The sequence below is a fragment of the Sceloporus undulatus genome, chromosome 4 (assembly GCF_019175285.1).
Source record: "Sceloporus undulatus isolate JIND9_A2432 ecotype Alabama chromosome 4, SceUnd_v1.1, whole genome shotgun sequence".
Taxonomy (NCBI): domain Eukaryota; kingdom Metazoa; phylum Chordata; class Lepidosauria; order Squamata; family Phrynosomatidae; genus Sceloporus; species Sceloporus undulatus.
In genome coordinates this window covers 51,941,597-51,949,371 of record NC_056525.1, presented here as the reverse complement: position 1 = coordinate 51,949,371, position 7,775 = coordinate 51,941,597, and positions in this window count along the sequence as shown.

The window sequence follows — 7,775 nt, the reverse complement described above, 5'->3', positions numbered from 1 at the left end:
ATAAGGATACCATGGTCAAAGGCTGTGGAGAGGTCCAAGAGCACCAACAAGGTCACACTTCCCCTGTCGATACCCAGACAGAGATCATCGACCATGGCAGTCTCAACTCCATATCCTATCCTAAAGCCAGTTTGAAATGGATCTAGATAATCTGCTCCAAGACTCTTTGGAGTTGATTGGCAACCGCTCTCTCAATTACCTTGCTTAAAAATGGTAAGAGTGAAACTGGATTATAGTTATTTTTGTCCAGAGGGTCAAGGGGAAGTTTTTTCAGTAGCGGTTTGATCACTGCTTCTTTCAAACAGGATGGTAAACAACCTTTCCTAAAGGATGCATTAATTATATGACATAACAGCATCCTAGTTGTTCCTCCCCCCTGGATGGCCATCCATGAAGGGCAAGGGTCGAGCGTGCAGGTCATTTTTCTCATTCTACCTGAAGGTTCAGACAACCTGCATTAAATTTCTAGTTGGTTACTCCAAACATCAAACATTCTGTATAACTATAGATAGGGCTAAACCTGTGCAAACATTAGAGTGAATAAAATTTATTTATCAGTTAACTGAGTTTATGCTTCAAATGCTTGTAACTGACAATTGTCTCTTCTTTTGGCCCCCTATATTTGTTTATTCTACGATGCTGATACCCTGTGAGGAAGATGGAGACAATGAGGAAATTAGAAGGCAATGGTATTTGAAGATGGGCAGGTGGCCTGGAAGTGACTTTTATGACCTTTAATGATCTACAGAGCAGCAGAAAGAAGATGGGCATAAGTAGTAAAAGTTAGGCTAGGATCATGCATGTTGCCGTGTGCCTTCAAGTCATTTCTTATTTATGATGACCCTAAGGCAAACCTTTCACAAGGTTTTCATAGTAGAATTTGTTCAGTCCTTTCCCCTTGCCTTGCTCTGAGACTATGTGATATGCTCAATGTAGATTTCCATGGCTAAATGAGGATTTGAACCCTAGTCTCTGGAATTTATCACACTGGGGCTAAGAGAGAGATTAACATGCATTTAAGAGAGATTAAAGTGCATTTAAAGCATCCCACAAATAAAGCAAAAATGGTGAGTATTTGTGTGAATTATTATCACACACAATTGTACAAATAAAGTGGTATCAGAAATGCATTCTTACTGAAATCCTGAAAGTGAAAAGATGTGCTTTAACACTTCTTTGTGACCACTTTAATGGTGGGGTTTGTGCAATGTTGTGTGAAATCGTTTTGTGCAATTACACAATTTTTTTCAGGATATTCATGGGATAAACTCCCAATCTCCTTCATGTGATAAACGCCTCTGAAATCACAGTCCAATGTTCAAATCACTATAACCACACTGGCTCATAGGGTCGTGTATGGTTGTGTCAAAAAGTAGATCCAGGTTTAAACCTAATTATTAGTCTTGATTGGAATAAGTCAGATATGAGATGAGAGCATACAATAAAAACAATAGCAATAGCAACAATTTGCTACCCCACATCTCTTGTTTTAGGTGGCCCCTTAACTGCCTTTATAAGGGGGTTAGTCCTCAATTGGAGCTATTTAATGATAGAACCCCTTCAATGCAATATGCATCACCTCTTTCCATCAGTACATTCCCAACATTCAGAGTATTCTTTAGAGAGATAGTAAAGACTTCTCTGGTGCAAGAACTTCAATGGCTTTTCAGTGGTGGGTAAAACAGCATTGTTGCCAAATGTAAGATGACATTTCAGACATTGCCACAGCAGACTTCTGAATCGTTGTTGTTGTGTGTCTTCTAATCATTTTGAAATTATGGCAACTCTAAGGCAAACCTATCATGGGAGTTTCTTGGCAAGATTTGTTCAGAGGGGGATTGCCTTTGCCTTCCTTTAGGTTGAAAGACTTGGACTTGCCCAAGGTCAACTAATGGGTTTCCATGGCTGAGCAGAGATTCAAACTCTGGTTGAACCATACACCAGGCTGACTCTTTGACTGGCTTATTAAAGCTGCTGATCACATTCCACTAGTGACTCTATGCTTACTAATGAAAATAGATTTTTTCAAAGGTTCTGCTTAATATCATAGTGTTGAAATTAGTTTATTGCACAATAATTCCAATAAAATGGCACATGAATTAGTAATAAGATGAGATTGCTTGAAGAACAGCAGCCTCCTCAGTATGCACAGATTCAGTAATAGCTGTAATTATAATGAAGTAATAATAAAACACGATGTCTTACTCTTTTCATTCAAGGGCAGTAAGTATGAATAATAGATCCTTTGCTGACTCCTTTTAAATCATTTTTCTTTTAATTATGGACTGAAACAAAGAATTATAAGTAGTGGGGGTTCCCTAAATTTGAACAGAAAGCATGGCCATGGGGAGTTGTTGACGTTACCATAACTTTCCAGATTCCAGGTACATTCATGAAAACACCATCTGAATGTGTTCTCACATTTATCATTATTATTAATGGGTTAAAATGAGGAAGATTCAAAAACAAATGCTAGTTCCAGCAATAGAAAAGTCACTGGATGAATAGGACTTACATAAATGTTGACTTACTATTCACTCCTTGAGTCAGTCTACTCAAACTGAGAAATTAAGAAAAATAAATCACCGGGAACATATGGCATTCCAATCGAACCACTACAATCCACACTGACAGAATCAACTCCAATCCTAATCAATATATGTCAACAGATATGGAAAACAAAAAGATGACCAACAGATTGGAAATGATTAATATACATCCCCATATGCACGCGTGCACACACACACACACACACACACACACACACACAAAAAAAGACTGCAGCAACTATAGAACCATAGCACTAATCTCACATGCAAGAAAAATCATGCTCACAATTCTGTAACATAGACTTCAGCCATGCATGAAAAGACAAATCAGAGGTGCAAGCAGGATTCAGAAAAGAAAGAGACACTAGAACCACATTACAAACTTACGAAGGCTAATGGAGCACACAAGGAATCCCTCCCACCCCCCACCCCAAAAATCAGCATGTGTTTTATTGACTACAGCAAAGTCTTTGACTGCATAGATTATGAAAGGATCACCCTTAAAGACATGGGAGTGCCATCACATCTGATAGTCCTGATGAAGAATCTGTACTTAGGAGAAGAGGCTACAGTCAGAACAGAACAAGGTCCACTTCCCTCCACCTTTCCAATCATTATTGTTTTTCCCCCCAGTGAGCCATGCCTTGTCATGATGTGTCCAAAGTATGACAGCCTCAGTTTTGTCATCTTGGCATCCAGGGAGATTTCTGGCTATGACGCATCTATTTGTTTGTTTGTTTGTTTGTTTGTTGCCTACAATATCTTCAACACTCTTCTCCAGGATTGCATCTCGAATCAATTGATTTTCTTCCTATCTTATTTCTTAACCATCCAGCTCTCACATCCCTACATGATAATAGGGAATGCAATGGCTTGTATGATTCTAACTTTCATGCTCAGTTGTATGTCTTTACATTTTAGGATCTTTTCTAGTTCTTTCATAGCCACCCTCCCCATTCTTAATCCTCTTCTGATTTTCTGGCTGCAGTTCCCATTTCATCCTGGATATGAGAAATCTTTTACTATTTCAATTTCTTCATTGTCTAGATTGAACTGATGTAGATTCCCCATGGTCATTATTTGTGTGTTCTTTTTATTCAGCAGTAAGCCTGCCTTTGTGCTTTTTTCCTTATCTTCCTTAGTAGTTGTTCCAGGTCTGTGAGCTTTTCTAGTAGTATGGTGTCATCTGCATATCTTGTTGATATTACTTCCTCCTATTTTCAAGCCTCCTTCTTCTATATCCAAGTCTGCTTTTCTTACACTATGTTCTACACACAAGTTGAACAGGTAGGGTGATAGGATACAGTCTTGTCCGACCCCTTTGCCAATTGAAAACTATTCTGTTTCTCCATGTTCTGTCCTGACAGTAGCCTCTTGTCCTGAGTACATATTCCTCATCAGGACTATCAGATGTGTTGGCACTCCCTTGTCTTTAAGAGCTGTCATGATCTATGCAACCCCCTACCACTATTGATAGAGGGGAGAAACCTTTTGAAGATGTGGAGGTTATCTCCCAAACAGAACCAGACTCCAAATAAGCCTCTTCACAGACTGTATGACTTCAGAGAACAGGGCCATACCTCTGATGATATTGTGCATCTGTGGCTGGCACCACATTTTTCCTCTGCCAGCTTTTGTAGGTGGAGGAGGAGCGAAACACACATGGCTGGCATAGCTGGGCTTAGGATATATGTGTTACCAGAGTGTATCTTGTTTTGCTTCTCTCTCACACCTTCCCTAGGCAAATCTCAACTGCTGAGCTCCTGTGATTCCATATTAACAAAGAAATGTACTGGTAGTGAAAGTCCAGGTTATCTGAAGGTCTGCCTTCTCCCATATGAGACAGCCTAGTTTCGAGAACTTCAGAGGAGGTCCTTCTCTGTTTTCCATCATCCTCACAGGCACCCCTAGGGGAAACACAAGAGAGGGCCTTCTTGGTAGCTGCTCCTAGGCTCTGAAAACCCCCTTCATAGAAAGTATAGACTTTCCCTCTCCTTCTGGAAGCATGTGAAACAATTTTTTTAAAAATAGGCCTTTTCAAACTGACATTTATGGGGAAAGGACTTTTAACAGTGTGCTATATTGTCTGTATTTCTTGCTTTTTAATTGATGTTGTTAAAAGTTACTTTTGATTGTATTGGTTAATTATATTTTTTAAAAATGTTTTATATTATATGCGCTTTTATCTCCACCTGTTTCCATTTTTGTAAGCTGTCAAGAATCCTAGAGCTGAGAAGATGCTGGGAAATAAATAAATTGGATTCTTCGATCATGGGCTGCGGTTCCATGAGGAGGGACTTCTTGCAACAGACGGGTTGCATCTTACGCCAGTTGGAAGAAATGTTTTTGCCAACAGTCTCAAGAACTTGATCAGGAGGGCTTTAAACTGAGTTCCGTGGGGAAGGGAGACAATATTAAGGAAGGCGAAAGGGATGGTGAAAATAGTCAAACTGACATAGAGGAAACAAGAAAAAAAGTGCAAGGACCCAACAGTGGGAGGCAAAAAAACTTGCACAGGCAGCAAGTAAAAGGGACCCATGGTCTGCGATGTCTCTACACTAATGCACAGAGCATGGGAAATAAGCAAGATGAACTCGAACTCCTAGTACAACAAAGCAAATATGATATAATAGGCATCACTGAAACCTGGTGGGATGAGTCTCATGATTGGAATGTGGAAATAGAGGGGTATAACCTTTTTAAGAGAAATAGGCCAAACAGGAAAGGAGGAGGAATAGCACTATATGTCAGAGGTATTTACACCAGTGAAGAGATTCAGGACATCAATCCTGGAAGCCAGGTGGAGAGCATCTGGATAAAAATTAAAGGGCAGGGAAACAACAAGGATGTTACGGTGGGAGTCTACTACAGACCCCCAAGTCAGACGGAGGAATTGGATGATATCTTTCTAGAACAGATGACCACACAGTCAGAAAGGAGAGATGTAGTAGTGATGGGCGACTTCAACTATCCTGATATTTGTTGGAAGTCAAACTCAGCAAAATCCTCAAGGCCTAGCAAATTCCTCACTTGCCTGGAAGACAATTTCATGGTCCAAAAGGTGGAAGAGGCAACAAGGGGGTCAGCTATTTTGGATCTGATCCTAACCAACAAGGATGACTTGGTTAATGGGGTGCAGGTGGTGGGATCCTTAGGTGGAAGTGACCATGTTCTCCTGGAGTTTGTAATACAGTGGAAAGGAGAAACCAGGCAAAGTCAAACACACATTCTAGATTTTAGGAGAGCGGATTTCAGTAAACTTAGAGAAGTACTGAGGGCGATTCCATGGTCAGAAATACTAAAAGATAAAGGAGTTCAGGACGGATGGGAGTTTCTCAAAAGGGAGATACTGAAGGCACAATTTCAAACAGTTCCAGTGAGAAAGAAAAACGGGAGGTGTCTCAAGAAACCAGGATGGATGACTAAGGAACTTTCAACTGAGCTGAGTTTGAAACGGAACATGTATAAGAAATGGAAAAAGGGGGAAATCACAAAAAAGGAATTCAAAGAAATAGCAGGCATGTGTAGGGGTAAAGTTAGAAAAGCTAAAGCGCAGAATGAACTCAGGTTTGCTAGAGAGGTTAAGAACAATAAAAGGGCTTTTTTGGATATGTCTGCAGCAAAAGGAAGAAGAAGGAAACGGTAGGGCCACTGCGTGGAGAAGATGGCAAAATGCTAACAGAAGACAGAGAAAAGGCAGAATTACTCAACACCTTCTTTGCCTCAGTCTTCTCAGAAAAGGCAAAGGGTGCTCAACCTGAGGATAATGGAGCAGAGGACAGGATAGGGGAATTTCAGCACAGAATAAGTAAAGAGATAGTAGAGGAACACCTTATTAATCTAAATGAATTTAAGTTTCCGGGACCAGATGAACTCTATCCAAGGGTATTAAAAGAACTGGCAAATGTAATATCGGAGCCATTGGCAATAATCTTTGAAAACTCCTGGAGAACAGGAGAAATCCCAGCAGACTGGCGGAGGGCAAACATTGTCCCCATCTTCAAAAAGGGAAAAAAAGAGGATCCCAACAATTATCGTCCAGTTAGTCTGACATCAGTACTAGGAAAGTTTCTGGAGCAGATAATTAAACAAAGAGTCTGTGAACATCTAGAAAGCAATTCCATAATCACAAAAAGTCAACATGGGTTTCAGAGAAACAAGTCATGCCAGATAAATCTAATCTCTTTCTTTGATAAAATTACTAGCTTGGTAGATGAAGGGAATGCTGTGTATATAGTATATCTTGATTTCAGTAAGGCCTTTGACAAGGTTTCCCATGACATACTTGCAAAGAAGCTTGTAAAATGTGGACTAGACAAGGTAACTATTACATGGATTTGTAACTGGTTGACCAGCCGAACTCAAAGGGTGCTCAACAATGGCTCCTTTTCATCCTGGAGAGAAGTGATCAGTGGGGTCCCACAGGGCTCTGTCCTGGGCCCAGTGCTATTCAACATCTTTATCAATGACCTGGATGACAGAATTGGGAGCATACTTATCAAATTTGCAGATGACACCAAATTAGGAGGAATAGCTAATACCCCAGAGGACAGGATCAAGATCCAAAATGACCTGAATAGACTAGAAAGCTGGACCAAAGCTAACAAAATGAAATTCAACACGGAGAAATGTAAGGTATTGCACTTAGGGCGGAAAAATAAAATGCACAGATATAGGATGGGTGACACCTGGCTGAATGAAACTACGTGTGAAAGGGATCTAGGAGTCCAAGTAGACCACAAGTTGAACATGAGTCAACAGTGTGATGCAGCAGCTAAAAAGGCCAATGCAATTTTAGGCTGCATCAATAAAAGTATAGTGTCTAGATCAAGAGAAGTAATTGTGCCACTGTATTCTGCTCTGGTCAGGCCCCACCTAGAATATTGTGTCCAGTTGTGGGCACCACAATTCAAAAAGGACATTGAGAAACTGGAGTGTGTCCAAAGGAGGGCAACAAAAATGGTGAAGGGTCTGGAAACCGTGCCCTATGAGGAACGACTTAGGGAGCTGGGTATGTTTAGCCTGGAGAAAAGAAGGTTAAGAGGTGATATGATAGCCCTGTTTAAATATTTGAAAGGATGTCATGTTGTAGAGGGAGCAAGCTTGTTTTTTGCTGCTCCAGAGAACAGGACCCGGAACAATGGATGCAAGCTACAGCAAAAGAGATTCCACCTGAACATTAGGAGGAACTTCCTGACAGTTAGGGCTGTTCGACAGTGGAATGCA